The sequence below is a fragment of the Cupressus sempervirens genome, chromosome 3 (assembly GCF_028749045.1).
Source record: "Cupressus sempervirens isolate cs-2001-9-10 chromosome 3, ASM2874904v1, whole genome shotgun sequence".
Classification (NCBI taxonomy): Eukaryota; Viridiplantae; Streptophyta; class Pinopsida; order Cupressales; family Cupressaceae; genus Cupressus; species Cupressus sempervirens.
Genome location: NC_143120.1, coordinates 842,414,361 through 842,430,305, shown reverse-complemented (window position 1 = coordinate 842,430,305; position 15,945 = coordinate 842,414,361). Strand labels below are relative to the sequence as shown.

Genomic DNA, 15,945 nt, shown 5'->3' with positions numbered 1-15,945 from the left:
AGATGCATCTTAGAGGCCTTTATATACATGCATCTCTAGTGTATGTAATCCTCTGAGAACATTATTCATTCTCATATCATTATTCTGATCATACTTCATTTGGTCCATATTTGTGCTTTATCTTGAGCTTCTTGATCTTGGCTTTATTTTGCCCTAAGGCAAATTCTACATGGTATCATAGCTATACTAAATTCTTACATGGTATCAGAGCTATACCAAATTCTTACATGGTATCAAAGCCATAGGAGCGTCATTTCATAGCCATTGAAGACCGTTACTGCTTCACCTCTCGGAGGACACCTCAATCTAGATCCAGAGTATCCGCAGATATTGGGAGCGTCTAGAGCCAAAGCAAACCTCACCATTGCATCCAGAGCGTTGACTCTGTTAAATTTGACTATAAATTTGCCTATGTTGTGCCATAGTCAAAATTGAGGCAACATATTTTTGCAAACTGGCAACCCAAAGACTCGATTTGCAAAATTGGTATGATCACTTCAAATCTGTACATTTAATTTTCAGATTTGTATTTTTTTCATCTCCGTTTGCATTTTTTCGGATCTGCATTATTTTCCAGAAAACTTTTGGCCATCAGGCCAGTAGGAGAGATTTTTTGTAGGCAAAGATTGGAGCTTGCTGGCGCAAATCAGATATTTGCATCACATTCAGAAGGTCAAAAAACTATCAAATCAACTTTTGTTTCATCAAAATCGGACATTTGAGGTGAAATCTAGAGTCATCTGATTTTTGGAGGCGCGATGGTGGCGATTCAGGAAAAATAATAATGGAGGTGATTTTCAAACAACGATATCTCCCTCATATGGACTCCTTTTTTCGAGCAATTTTTTTTGTTTTGGGGTAGAATTTCGTGAACTACACATTGGTATAGGTTGTTTGAGATCTCTGTTCCTGAATTTTTTTGCAAATCGCAAATCCCGATTTTTACCACTTCAAAGGATTAGTATGGGCTCATTCGGACACATAATCAGGTTCCTTTTTTTTTGAAAGTGCATATTTTTTTGTCTACTTTCCAGATTTGCAATCAAATTATAGGCTTCTGTGGATAGAAATACCACTTTCAGAAATAGGCCCTAAATTGGCAAGTGGCCCATTGTAAACACACTACCTATAAAGTGCCAAATCATACATTGTGGGGGGTTGATTGATTATTTTTTGCATTTTGGGGGGTGTATACATTCATTGATCTCATGGAGGTTTGTTTCATATGTCGGGGTGGTCTTAAACCGAAGTTGACAAAGAGGAACTATCAAACTTGGAGTGCCTTAATCATTGATCATTTAAGAAGAGAGCATAAGGAAGTATTTCCTTATTTATTTTTCAACGAACTAATCTCTTCCACTAATTATGCACTTGTTGCAAGACTTTTTGACATCATTTATTTCAATGTCGCTCATTCTTGCTTTAAAGTCATTGACAAGTTCATGTATCCTTATGACATTTGGATAGGTCTTTGGGAAGCATATGGAGATCCAAATATTGCTCCCTTTCCAGAAGACATTGTATCTTTAGTCACTTCAGTTATAGTACCTTCAACTCCAGATGAGATCACACCTCCTGATACTCTTGTTGCTACTATTGATCCAATTCCAGCCACAAATGCTCTTGATTCAGTGCAGCAGGATATACCATGTCTTCCTACTTCAACTTCATGGGATGACTTCCTTTTAGACATTGCAGGGTTGTTCGTGGAGTCTCACATTGAAGATGTGGGAGATATCATCGACGACAACAATCTTCACTTTGTTGAGGAGACTTCTTCACTCGTTGCGAGGGCACACTCTGACCCTCAACCACTTGATTGTTTTGACATGATTGTGACTTCTTTACAACAATTGGAGGAGTCTTTCACTTATAAGGAGTCATATCAGTCTTTGGAGATTTTATTACAGTTTCCTCAGACATCATATTTTCTGAGAATTCTTCCTATCAGTTGGGGAGCGTTCTCTACTACACCTATGACACCATTTCTTCCTATAGGGAGGACTATTATTTAGGTTTCATGGTGTAGCTTCTTCAGTCATCAAGGAGCTTCTATCATAGGTGTGCATCCATCATTGAGGGGAGGTGACATTGCTTCTCTTCCTCCATCTTCCTATCAAGATGCTTCATCATCTTTGGAGCTTGATTCAGTGTCACACATGGACATGGTACCTTGTTTGCCACTTTCTTGTGGGCATCCACCAAATTGGTTTGTGGCATCTACATTCATCAAGGACTTGTCGACATCTGAGCAGACTTCAGAGGTAGCATCCACAACATATTACATATGGATCCCTCTTCCATCTTCCTATCCACAGTGGGAAGCATATTTGCACCTATACTTGGTGTTTCTTCTTCCTAAAGGGAGAAATGTTGTTTGTAGGCATTGGATATTCTTTTGTCTTCAAGCACTTATTATCTGGAGATCCTTCACTAAGGGAGGGATTTCATCGAGGGATTCTCTACTGTATATGCATGATGTATGTCATAATGGGGGGGTCTTGCTTACTCCATCCATTCATGCATCTTTCTATATTGTACATCTCTCTCTTTTTGGGGGAGGTTTTTTTCCATGAGGTTTTCCCTCTTTCTCCATTTGCAGCGAGATTTCATTGCATTTCATTGCATTTGTACATGGGTACCTAACATGGCCTAGTAGTCGGGACCCATTATGCATTTCATCATAGCTTTTGTAAGCTTGAGTGCATTCCCTTAAGTTGCACTTAAGGGGGTGTGTTAGTGTAAATAACACTTTACTTAAGTTTACTTAGGATAAATGCATTATTTTATTATTTATTAGTTAGACACCTTAGAGTCTGCGTACTCATATGAGTTGTCTTGTTGACAACATAGGAGTAAGCAACTCTAATTTAGCACATGGTGTCTACAACACAGGAGTTAGCATCTAATTTAAGCACATGGTATCTACAACATCTCTACACGAGATACACCTTGTCATACTTATCCTCTCATTGATGCATGTACATTCATGCACAATGGAGGATAATCCACTTCTGGTGGATGTGTGCTTTGTTGTCATGCTTATCTCCTAGTTCATTCTAGAGACATTCTAGATCCATCTTAGAGGCCTTTATATATAGGCATCTCTAGTGTATGTAATCATCTAAGAACATTATTCACTCTTATATCATTATTCTGATCATACTTCATTTGGTCCATATTTGTGCTTTGTCTTGAGCTTTTTGATCTTGGCTTTATTTTGCCCTAAGGCAAATTCTACATGGTATCATAGCTATACCAAATTCTTACAATCCAAGTGTTATTATTTGAGTTCAATTCACTTGACAAGGCTAAATAGAATAGAGGATTTTCGACTTCATGGGATTAAGATATGACAGCTTGAATTTTCTTTCTTTGCGGACAAATTTTTTGAATGTGTGACCAAATTTATCACATCGATAGCATTGAACTTTGGATAGATCTCTTTCTTCGTGATATAGAGAATTATTTCCTATCTTTGGTTTGAACTTCCCCATCTTTTCTTTGTTCCTGTTGTTTGTATGTAGAGCTTGAATCTCCCCTTACTTATTTGTGCAGATTCCTCTTGATATTAGCTGGGATTCCTCTTGAATGCGCTCATTCTTGAGTTGATAAAATTTTGGAAGTGAGGGACGACTTACACATTGAGTAAATGGTTCCCATGATATAGGTAATGCTTTTAGAGCAATTAGTGTAAGTTCCTTGTCATTGACACTGTTTCCAATGGTGGAAAGTTGGTCTCTTATCTCAGAGATTCTCAAGAAGTAAGTTGACATTGTGGCTCCTTTGTTTATTTTTATACTCACGAGCTGATGTTTTAATGTCAATATTCTGCTTGCATTGTTTATTTTAAATGTATCTTTTATAGTTTTAAATACTTAATCGGTTGTTTTCAATCTTCCAATGGAAGGAAGAATATGATCCCTAATAGAACCGATAATAATCTTCTTAGCTTTACTGTTATGCCGTTTCTAAGTTGTCTTTTCAGATTCTTCTTCAGGCAGCTTAAGATATTCTTCTATGTAGGAATCTAGCTCAAGTTCTTCAAGTAGGGTTACAATACGAATTTTCCATAAAGAAACGTTTCCAGCACCTTCCAATCTATCTTCTACTTTGATTCCGATCACCATTTTGTTTGAGAATAAATCTGAACACTTATAACTAAATCTGAATAACTGTGGAACAATTATTAATATCCTTTTGATGTATACTATTGATGCCTTTTAATGTTGCTGACTTTGGTAATAATATAAATCAGACATTGTCTGATTTATATGACTTTATTGATAACTAATTAAGAACAGAATATTTGATATTATTGAGCCGATGACTGCTGGAAGTAAATACAATGCCAGTGTAATTGATTGATTGTCTTCCACAGACATCGGTAAGCATATTTGTAGGAATGTTGGGGGTCATGATCATGAATGATTGTGACTTCCCTGTGGAAAATGCCACAGGGAGTCACAGCCATTCATGACCGTGACTCCTTTCTAATATCAAATGGCTTAATTACCAATAGCTAAATGTGTGTCTTTGCACTGATTCAACCATTATTAAAAGACTACTTTGAAACAACCAATACTTTCATCATTTTAATATATTCAATTTAATATGAGCATATGAGATAGATAGATAGATAAAATTTTAACGTCCACGAGGCTAAAAATAGCCTATGGGACAGCAAGACAACTCAAGCAGACTTAAGTAACAATGTTCGTTGCTTGTGTAGGATGATGATGAGTCCACCCAATTGCTCAATGTACTCTTCGTTGAATAGGTTATGCCAAGAACTGTCACATATAGTGTCCGCAAATTTATCTCCACTACTCTTGTAGGCTTCACATTCTAAAATAAAGTGCTGTTCAGTTTCCACTTTCCCAGAGCTGCAGAATCTGCAAATTCTTTCTTCCCAAGCCTCCTTTGGCCTCTTCCAACGTCCAGTCTCACAACGAAGTTGGTGAGAGTTAGTTCTCAGCTGAGCAATAAGAATTTTAGCCCTCCAAGAAATGTTGGCTCCTATGTATGCTTTTTGGAGTTGATCACAAGCAGGGTTGAACTCATTTATATAATATAATTTCTTCCTTTCGATCTCGCTTCTCCAATTTCTCTTGTAGAATTTCTCCATGACAAATACCTTTATTTCTTTATTATTTGTGGGGCACATATTGAATTGAATATTCCATTTACTCATCCATTTGATGTTTTGTTGCATCCATGTCCTTTTTCGCTGACATAGTGTGTCACTAAAGACCACTTTAGGCCATCTATCCTCTTCCATTTTTTCGATTCTTTTTAGATAACTTAGAAGGCGAACCATAGCAAGTGCCTCAATAGGAGCAACCCCCATTTCACTTAGCATGATATCATATGGAACAGTGCTTTTGATTTTAAACTTGCTTGTGATCAAGCGCTTTTGGATTCCTTCGATTTGTTTCCATTGTGCTATAGTAGTGTTGCTGGCCCATAATTCACACCGGTAAAGAACAACTGGCAGCACAAGAAGACCGAACAAGGTTTGAATAGTTTTCCAATCCCACAACTCTGCTTCACGGCACCTATTCTGAAGAGCATAAAAAGCCTTCCATCCACCTAATATCCTTTTATACCTGCAGCTAGACCAACTTAGTTTTTTGTTGAAATCGATGCCAAGGTATTTATATTCCGCAACTTCTTCAAGAACACTTCCATTTTAATAAAATTCATGTTGGTGTTGTTTTTTATTATTAGAGAAAATCATAACCTTAGTCTTGCTGATATTGACCTGCATCCCCACCATTCCGCAAAAGCGCTCAAGAGAAGATAGATGATCTTGCAAACCATAGGTAGATTTGGCAATTAAAATAAGATCGTCCGCATATAGGAGCAGCTTTATAACAAATTCACCTAGCTGAATGCCTTCACCCTTTTGCATGTTTAACCACTCTTCCAATTTGTCAATATATAAACCAAACAAAGTAGGAGATAAAGGGCAGCCCTGTTTGACCCCGATATCGCTCCTAAAACATTCTGAAATGCCATCTGAAGTTCTGATTTTAACTTTCCCCTCTTCGTACATCCTATGAACAACAGCTCTGAGATGCATAGGAATCCCCAATTCTTCCATCCTAAACCAAAGCTTGTCTCTTAGAACGGTGTCAAAAGCCTTTTTGGACAAAGCAACAAAATACCTCTTCCTTTTTCTCCCATTCTTTTTCAATAATGTGTCTCAAAGTGACACAGTGATCCACTATCGAGTGCTTTGGCCTAAAACCAACTTGCCCTTTAGCACGTTTATGGTTTTCTTCTGCCCATTTGCTGATCCTAGTTTCTATCATGCTGCCAAAAAGTTTAGCAAAGAGGGGATTGATCATTATAGTCCTGTAGTTGGAGGGATTGTTAACATCACCACTCTTAAAAAGTGGTATTGCAAGGCTGATTGTCCAATCTTTCGGAAACCCTTCTTGGCAAATTTTGTTGAAAATTTTAGTGATGTGCGGTGCAAGAGTTTTCATACCCCACTTTAGATATTCTGCTTGGAGCGCAACAAGGTCTTTTGCTTTACCTCCACCTAACTTCTTAATCCCTGCCTCTATCTCTTGCACAGTGAAAAGATTTGTATCATCATTGACCAAAGGTGGCTGTCCCACTCCACCCTCTTGTTCATAAAGTTTCTTAGCATATTCAAACCATTGGGTGGCAGTAATATTATTATTTTTAGTTTGTTTTCTCCTTCGTTGGAGTTCTTTCCAAAAACGTTTGGGGTTATTTCTGCCCAAGAAAATTAACTCCTCTCTCCTTGTGAACATAAAATCAGTTTTTTTCTTCTTTAGGATCTGTTTGTAGGCCTTAATGTCAAAGTTAGTTTTATTTGACTCCCTTAGGTTTCTTCTAGCCCTCTTGCATTCCTTATCAAACCAAGCATTGGCTGGAAAACAATTAGTTTCAGATTTTCTATTTTTTGCTCTCTTGCATTTTGAAAGAGCCTCATGAATCAAATTTGATAAATCATAACTGTTAACACCATGTTTATACATAGGGTGTCCCATGCAAAGTTCCTCAAGAGTAGTTGTGAAAGTGTTACTGTTTTCTGAAGTTAACAAAATTCTGCCCTGAGAAGGGGGGTATTGAGGGCCTTGGGTTTTTGCTCCAATCCGCCTATCCTTTGCCCAATACAAATTTACGTACAGCGGTTTATGATCTGATTTGAGATCCCAAATGTGTTCTCCAATTGCAACTTCTGCAATATTTTCATACAAATTCTGCGGACAAATTACATAATCTACCACACTTGCTCCGTTGTATGTGTTGCAAGTGAAAGTGCCTGACTTAGCCCATCTAGCCAAACCATTACAAATTATGAGATCAAATGTGCCACATAGAGTGATCAATTCTTCCCCAAAATGATTGCAGCCTTTAGCATCTTCGGATATTCTTTCCCATTGATGATTTCTTTCTTCTGTGAGCCAAATAGGGTTATTATTTACTTTGGAGCTGAAAATACTTGCTTGCCAATTTGCTGTCCTAGCATTGAAATCTCCAACAAGAAGAACATCCCCATGCTGCGAAAAAATAGCAACATCTTTCTTTAACGCAACATAGGGGTCATTGTGATCTAAGCCACACTTTTTATAAGTTTTAGATACTTGTGGAGCAAAGTAACAGGCTGCAATCCTGATAAGAGTGTTATTTTCCACAATTTTGAGCCATATGAATTGTTTATTAGAATCAGTCTTTTCCAACTGAATGGCACGACCTTCCCTTTCTTTTACTAGAACCATTATACCTCCATAACCTTTACCATTTCCCACTACCTCATTCCACATTGCCATCTTCCAGTAGCCTTCAAACAATGGGGTCTTACATCCCTCATGCTCATGTGTCTCTATGAGACAAATAATGTCTTTGCCTTCCGCAATAGGTCCTAACCCAGGCCCACGTCTCCATGGATAACCTCTGCAATTCCAACAAACTAAACTTAAGGACGCCTGGGTTAAGTTTGATTGCTATTTGTTTTGATGTGAAAGACTCGAAGTTGAGTTATTATCGCTAAGCGTGATTGCTGATCTTGTTGTATCGCTGCATGCTAATGTGTTTGTTGTCACACCTTTGTTGCTTTCTTGCTGCCCTTCATTGGAGCGGTAGCCAAAATGAGCAATAATTGCTTTTCCCTTGAACATTTAAGCTCTTTTGCCTTCATTTCTAGCTGTTCTGATTTTTTCCATTTCCATTCTTCTTTCTACTTGCTGTCTCATGGTTAAATCCTCCTCTATAACAAAGCGAGAACCCCTCAAGAGCTGTTTTTTGTTAAGTAAATTTTGTTTGTCGCTAATGCTGGGCATGACTACCTTGATTGGCCTATTTCTCTCAGCTTGTGGTTTGCCAACCCTCCAAGCTTGACAGATTTGTCCTTGCCACAACAACACATCTTGTAGGAAATCCCTCGTTAAGTCGAGGGTGTGTTCGCCTTCCCCATAATCTTTTATCCCTTTGATAATTATATTGGATGCCCTACGCTGCCTTTCCTTGACCTCTTCGTCTTGTGTGTTCACACGAATCTTTGCCTCTTCTCTTGCCATATCAAGGTGTTTGCTGTTTTTGTCCCAAGTTTTGGTGACTTCTGAAAAACTTCTCCTCTCCTCTTCAACCCCTGCCTTTCCCAACGAATTAGTGTGAAAAATCGATCTCTCCTTATAATGAGATGACTCGATATTTGTTGTGACCTTGTTTGTTTCCAATTTAGCATTCAGATTTTTCCATTCATCCTTCATGTTCTGCCATTCAAGCTTCCCTGCTAAAAGTGTTTCTTGCAGCGTTGAGATTTGAGCTTTTAAAATATTGTTATTATCTGCAAGAGTTTTATTTTCTGCAATTAACACCTGCATATTACGATAACTTTCTTGTTCCTTAGCCTCTAGGAGTTCCAACCTCCTCTTGGCCCTCAATAGTTCTTGCACATAAAGATCTGGGCACCATGCGAGAGGTGTGGAGGTAGGGCTGTAAGTGACAGAATCAACAAAGTTGCTGCTACCACGCAAATGACTGTCACCATCTAAGTGTGGAGGGGGGTACATTCTGACAACATCTTTTTGTTTCTTCTCTGGTTTATGCAATCTTTGCCTGTGTTTCTGCTTTTCATGTGATCCTTTCAAGCGAGCAAGTCTACGTTTTAAAATGCCCTTGAACTGTTTAACGTTGACCCAAATATATTTCCCTGTCTTGCTGAGTGATGCCATTTTGACTTGACCTAAATGGTTAGTTTCAAAGTGCACCAAAATTTCTTGACCGTTTTTTACCAATGATATGGTTTGTTTTCCCAATGCTTGCATATCCACCGTTTGTTTTCCCATTGTTTGTGTATGCACAATTTGTTTTTCCATTGATCAAAGGAAAGAAGGATGAAACAAGACTAACAAGAGCAAATATATAAAACAAAAAAAAAAAATCGGAAAGTGCACCTGGAAACCCCTGGCTTAAAAGCCTACCCCTATCTTGCTGTGGGCTGGGCCCAGCCGTTGTTTTTCCTTTGGAAATGAGCCTGTCTACTGCCTGGTCCCACTATGATGCTCCCTGGGGAAGGAGATTTGTGTCACGTTTAAGGCCTGTTGCGTGAGGTCGATATCAAAGAGGCAAAACTGAGCGTCTTCATTATGCAGCGTGGTCCGATTTCCTTCCGTCGCGATTTTACGGACCAGACTGTTTATGTGTGTGCGTGCGTGTGCGTGCGTCATTATTATCATCACAAATATATATCCATCAATATATTAAATTCATAATAATGATAAGAATGCTTCAATCCGAATGAAGCAATATTCTTAACAGTGAAGTCTCTTGTTTTGCTGCCCTTAAAAAATTCTAATGGGTTTCCATAGTTTTTCCTCTTAAATAAACATTTTCTGATGGGTTCTCATGTTTTTTTCCCTCAAGAAACTTTCAGATTTTGTAATTCGCCAAGTTGTGTGGGATTCCTTTGTGCTTTGATAATTTTTTCCTCAAAAATTATCTGGTGGGCTTTACTGTTTTTCCTAAAAAATGAAGCTTTGTATTGTTTGGTTTTGATTGATTTTTCACCTAAAAGATCATGTTGGATTTTGATGATTTTTCACCTCAAGAATTGTGCACGATTTTTTGTCAAATTCTCTCCTAAAAAATTGCGCCATTTTGTAGGTTGTTTTGGGGCATCATACACATTTGCAAAGTTAGAAGGGTTTGTTGATTTTTCTTCAAAATCGTTGTAGTTGTTTTTAATGTTCATCTTTGTATCCAAAGAAGAGCAGCCCTGTTATCTAACATCAGGTTAGATATTTTATGATGATTTCTGGTTAGATGTTTTGCTGACTTTGGGAGGGTTAGTGGCAGACTCATCTTAGTGGTAGGCTCTTATCTCTAGCTGCAAATAATTTCTTTTATGGGTGAATTTTGGCTTTCTTGGTCATTAACATTTTGCAGTTCTATGAAGGGTCTCAACAACTGCAGAATGTTTTGTAGAATTTGTGACCAAAAGACAATAGTTAGACAATGACCATTAGGGGAGGGTATTAGAGTAATATAATATTTCTTTAATGGTCATCTTAGTTTCTATTTCCCTCACTTGTTCACGATTTAAATCTATATAAGGAGCTTTTATCTCCTCTGTTTAATGCAACTACAACAACATCAATTTACCATAACAAATTTAGCCTCTAAGTTATACTGTGAGTAACTCATGAGCTGCTTTGACTTGCGTATACTTGCAAATTCTAGGAGTTTATGATAGTTTTTAAATCTATGGTGTAACCATTAACCATAAGCCTTGTTATTCAAATAGCATGTCTTTTAGTCAGGTGAAGGTTGCTATATAGGTGGTCATTTACTGAGCCGTTGTGCAATTACATATGTTTTATTGCAATTGCACTGTATAAAATATCATTGAATAAGCTAGAAACTACTCCAAACTAATAAAAAGATGAGATCATGGTGTTATCTACATTTACCCGATTGGAGATATAAAAAATGTCCACTAAACAATTTGACTCGTAGAATGTCTGAAATTGTGCTGGTGTAAATATCAAAATTCTGTTGGTTCAATAGATTGTTTTGTAAAGGTCTAAGAAGGCCAATGAGAAACACTATCTACAATTTTCACAATTAAGCAGAGTAGCCAGATGCTCCTTTGTTCCTCCTTGGGCAATTGTATCATTGTATTCAATTTGGATATGTTTTTGATACAACCCAAATATTTGTCATGTACTATACCCATGCATGAGCAAAAGATCTTGATTTTGCAACCATGCTGAATACTATGTGATTTGATTCATATTTGTTCACTTCTATCAAATATCATAACGGTGATTTCAGTGAGTAGTATGATATGAATTAGGATCAATATCAAAATGAGTACAAAATCATTTTAAAGTGTAGTGATGACTTTGGCAAAGTTTAAAGTACTAAATAAACTTATAATTCTTTATGTAGCATTTATGTTTCTATATTGCTTCTGGAGTAATGAAAATATCCTCTAATAACTTAGACCATTATGTAAAAATGTGAATGCACCTTTTATTAATGTCGTTTCAAGCCGTATCCATATTGGGGTACTTAAAAATGATCATGACTGTATCCAATACTGTATCCATATCCATATCCATATCCATATCTATGCAACTTTGCAATTAAGTATAGAATAATGGGTCCCCAACATATGGGGACTTGCAAAGATGATATGGTTACTTTAGGCAAGGAGTTTAGTAGCTTTTGAGTGAGTAAAGCTAGTCATATCTGATAAGTTGCATAGAAGTTATAATGTTTGAGATGAATGATGAGCATTGTCGACATTGTTAAGGGTAATTTTCTTCAAGTGGTGTAATAAAGTCCGAGTCATTGATTGAGGGTTGTATAAATGTAGCCTGAAGCTTCTTTGGAAAATATTGTTTGATGACTTTGCAACATAATAAAAGAGATGTACAACAAGGGATTAATGTCCACGACCCTTTATTTTGATCGTAGTCCTCTTGTTTGGGTTTTCTATTGTTTGACTATGCTCAATTGAGAATAGTGTTTTCTTTTACGGGGGATTCATGTCTGCCCTCTTTTTTTATTTAATTTATGGTATGGACCGAAATGCCTACTTCCTACCTCTTGCATCTCTCCTAGACCGTTTTTTTTTTTTGTGTTTGTTCTTCCTTGTCTTTCCCCTTATGTTTGTATAAGGTTCTCTAAGTTTTGGTGTTCCTCATCTAGACATGCTTTCTTGTCCAAGTTTGACCTTTCCTCAGTCTTTGTTAGACTTTCAGACTTGCCCATCTTAGCCTTTTCATTCTTCCCAATTCCACTTTACCTTTATATACTTGTATTGTCAAACTTACCCATCCAAGCATACTTCATATCCATTTTGGCTTTCCTTTGGGCCTGTAATGCCTACCCCTAGTTTATTTTTCAGATTGTAGTGTCGAATTCTTGTAGGCTTCTAGGAGTAAGCCCAAGTCTAGGGGGAGTGGATGTAATGCCCACCCTTAGTTGACTTTTCTTGTCGTATTGTCAAATTCTTTAGGCCAGATTATGATTATGTTTTATGATTAGCGGTACTTGGTTACCATACTTGATTAGATGTATTTCATATTCAGTTGATATACGTGTTGAGTACTTAGTTATTTCATGTGTTCAGGATTATTTTGATGATAATATATGTATGTTCATACAGTGATTTCAGTTATTTCATGATGTTAGATAGGTGGATTAATTATAAGCAGTTTCTATGGTTACTTACCCCATACTTGCATGTGTATGGTGCACGTGTCTATTTTACTTTATGTATGACATTTCTGATGTGGTTGAGGGAGGGAGTCGTAGTCACCTGCTAGTCGGGATCTACATGATGCACCACTACCCACCATTGCCTGTTTAGTTTAGATTATGTGTATGTACATGTGTGGATTTTATGCAGATTGTAGGTATCGGGCATCGACTTCCCTGATTGCCAGGATGAGCGTGCCCTATCAGTATCTCAATGGTGTAAGTGAGGAGATAGTTCTTGAGTCCAAATCCTAACCTAAGCCAATTGTCCTAGAAAGTAGGACAAGTATTTGAATTGTTTACCTGTCCGAATTCATCAAGTGACATGAGTTTGCGATTCTGACCCCAGAGTTTGATTTTGTTCTTTGTCTTCAGTCGAGTTGTCGTATTTAGTCTTGTGGGTTTGATGATTTTTTGTTATAATTAAATTATATTAAAATATAATTTAATGTTTTAATTTAATGAAAATTTTATAAAGAAAATTCAATATTTAATTAATTGAGAAATTAATTCAATAAAAGGAATTATATTTAAAGATTTTATTAAAGTTCTAATTTTGGTGTTTTATATTTATTTAATTTAATAATAATTTATTTAGGAGTTTTATTTTAATAATACTCTAAATAATATTATTAGTTAAATTAATAAATATTATATTAAAAGCATCTCATGATTTGATAAGAGAGAGAAAGCATTAATTTAATAAAGTTTATTTTAATTAAATTGCATAAAGCTCGTGCATGAAATTAAAATATAATAAAAATAATAAAGGAAAAGGGCTTTTCGTGTGATTGCACAATCAAAGCCCTAAATTTGGAGAAATTTTTTTTCTTAGAGATTTACAGTTCATTTTTCTAAAAAAAAACAGAGGTTTGGAGGAGCCGAATTCCAAAAAGAGGGTTTTCAAAAGAGAAGGAAAATTCTTGCGTGTTTTGTGCATTCGCTATTTAGCATCAGATCCAGGTAGGATCTCGTGAGTTTTGTGCAGTAGTTCTTGCATTGAAAATATCTGTCTTCTCCGTGTCTGTTGTGTTTCTATTTTTAGAATTCCTCTGGGTGAAACCCTTGTTTGAGAAAGTTTTATTTCCGTTGTTGAATTGTTTGTGATTTAATATGAAACCCTTGTTGCGATTCTATTATTTTTCATTTCTAAATCGTTTGTAAACAAATGAAATTTAGTTTTGAAACCCTTGTTTGATTTAGTGGATTCGGGATGGAGGTCTGAAAAAGAAATCAAGATTTCAGTTGTAAAATTTGATCAGTTATCCATAATTTTTCTATCAGATATGTATTGGAAATTTATTGAATTTTTTATTATAAAATAATATAATTACCACAGTAATTGGTAAGTACTGGGTAATTACATTATTAAATAGTAAGAAAACGAATTAAATATTGGAGGGGGCCTGGTTTATGAATTGTTTTGTTTCATAAAAACTATAATAAAAAAAAGTTAATTGTGAGTGGGAGACGGGCCACCACACCCACCTCCTTGGTCTCCTTATCCCTCCATACAAAATAATATAAAGTACTTCTTGTGAATGTGAATGTGTCTTGGAATATTTATACTTCCACAAATGAAATATGTTTTATATCTTTCAAATTAGGGTTATGACTTCTCATTTTAAAACTTATATCCCTTCATGGATTAATGACACCTTTTCAAATGAATTGAAACACTAACAATATTAATCACACCCTCAGTTTATACTGGATTGCAATAACCATTCTTTTAAATAAGATATGAATTATTGTGCGACGATGTAAGATGATATGGCAAAGACTTATCCTATTTCCCCTCGAAGCGGTGTATCAAGCTGCTTTGGATGCCATATACTCTGCTAATTATGTTGCGGCATGCACAAGTATAATTTGTTGCGTTGTCCTCATGGCTTCATGTATTAAATCCTTGCACGATATTATAAATTATTACAGTTTGTGTTATCTCTAACAAGGCTTTGTTCACGCTAACTATGGCTTTCGCGTCTACTTCATTCATCCGATGACTCCTCTGTCTGGAACGCACACAGACATTAAGACAAGGCATGTTATACTTGGTGTCAATGTCTTCCACAAGCGATGCAAATTTCTATGTGGGCGTATGGATTAGATATCCACCATTAACTTACAGATTCTAGTTGCTTCCGTCACTCCAAGTATTCATTTCTGTCTTTCATCGAGATTATCTTTCTAATAAATTACACGTGCTCCTCATAGGTAGCTTTGATATGGCAATGAGTCAGCAGTGGTGACAATAATATAATTTCGATCCTTAATTCATTTGATGTCACTTTTATTCATTGTGACTCAGAGCATACATATTTTGCTGATGATGATACTAACATCTAACCACTGTCACCATACTGTGTATTCTTGGAAGAACTAAAGAATATATGGACCCACGTCAGATGATATTCCCATTAAACATTGACACAACTACTGTATGTGAATTTATGATGTTGAGGGCCGGCTATGACTTCGTCTTTATTTGCTTCTGCGTGCTTATTTGTCTATGCTTATGGCTTGATTGCTTTGAAGACTGGCAGAGCTCCTCATTTCATATGAAACCATGAATATTCTGTCCTCGACTTCAGAGGAATATGTAGCATGGGCATCCAATTCTTCAACAACTCGCTAGTATCTTCTTTGTACGATACGGTGAGATTCCATCTGTTCTATGCTTCTCTCCAGTAGATTATGATCTAACCATTTTAGAATAACTAAATTGTTCAGTTACTCTTTATTCAGGGGTGATATTAAAAGTATATGTGTATTCCAAGATTATCATTCTTCCATTCAAAGTTTCTGCTTCTTTAGAAACTGATAGATGCCTTCCTTAGTTGATTTCATGCCTGAGAGGCTAATCCTTAACGTCTCTGTTAAAAGGAATTTCAGTGCTCATCTGTCTGTATTGGATTGTGGCCTTGTAGTTTAAGTGCAGTGACAATGGCACCCTGGACTGCTTGAAATCTGTACCAATCATTGGAAACTCACTGCCTGTACCCTTGCTATCTTTTCTTTTATACATTTCCATTTTGATTTCATCTCCATCCTGTAATGGAGTCAGTAAATTCTTATCAATAATTTCCTCTTATGAAATAGCAATCAGAATTTCCATCTCAGATAGAAAGAGTTCACTGTTCTCTGCTTGAAGTTACTGTTTCTGATATCATTTCATAATGATACTGATTTCAC

At 36.4% G+C, this 15,945-nt stretch overlaps 1 protein-coding gene across 1 annotated transcript in view; it reads left to right on the top strand.

Annotated features, from left to right (window-relative positions):
• The window catches only part of LOC149569408 (vacuolar protein sorting-associated protein 26A-like), a 131,992-nt gene that overhangs the window by 46,252 nt on the left and 69,795 nt on the right, over nucleotides 1–15,945 (top strand). The gene's annotated exons all lie outside the window — the stretch shown is intronic.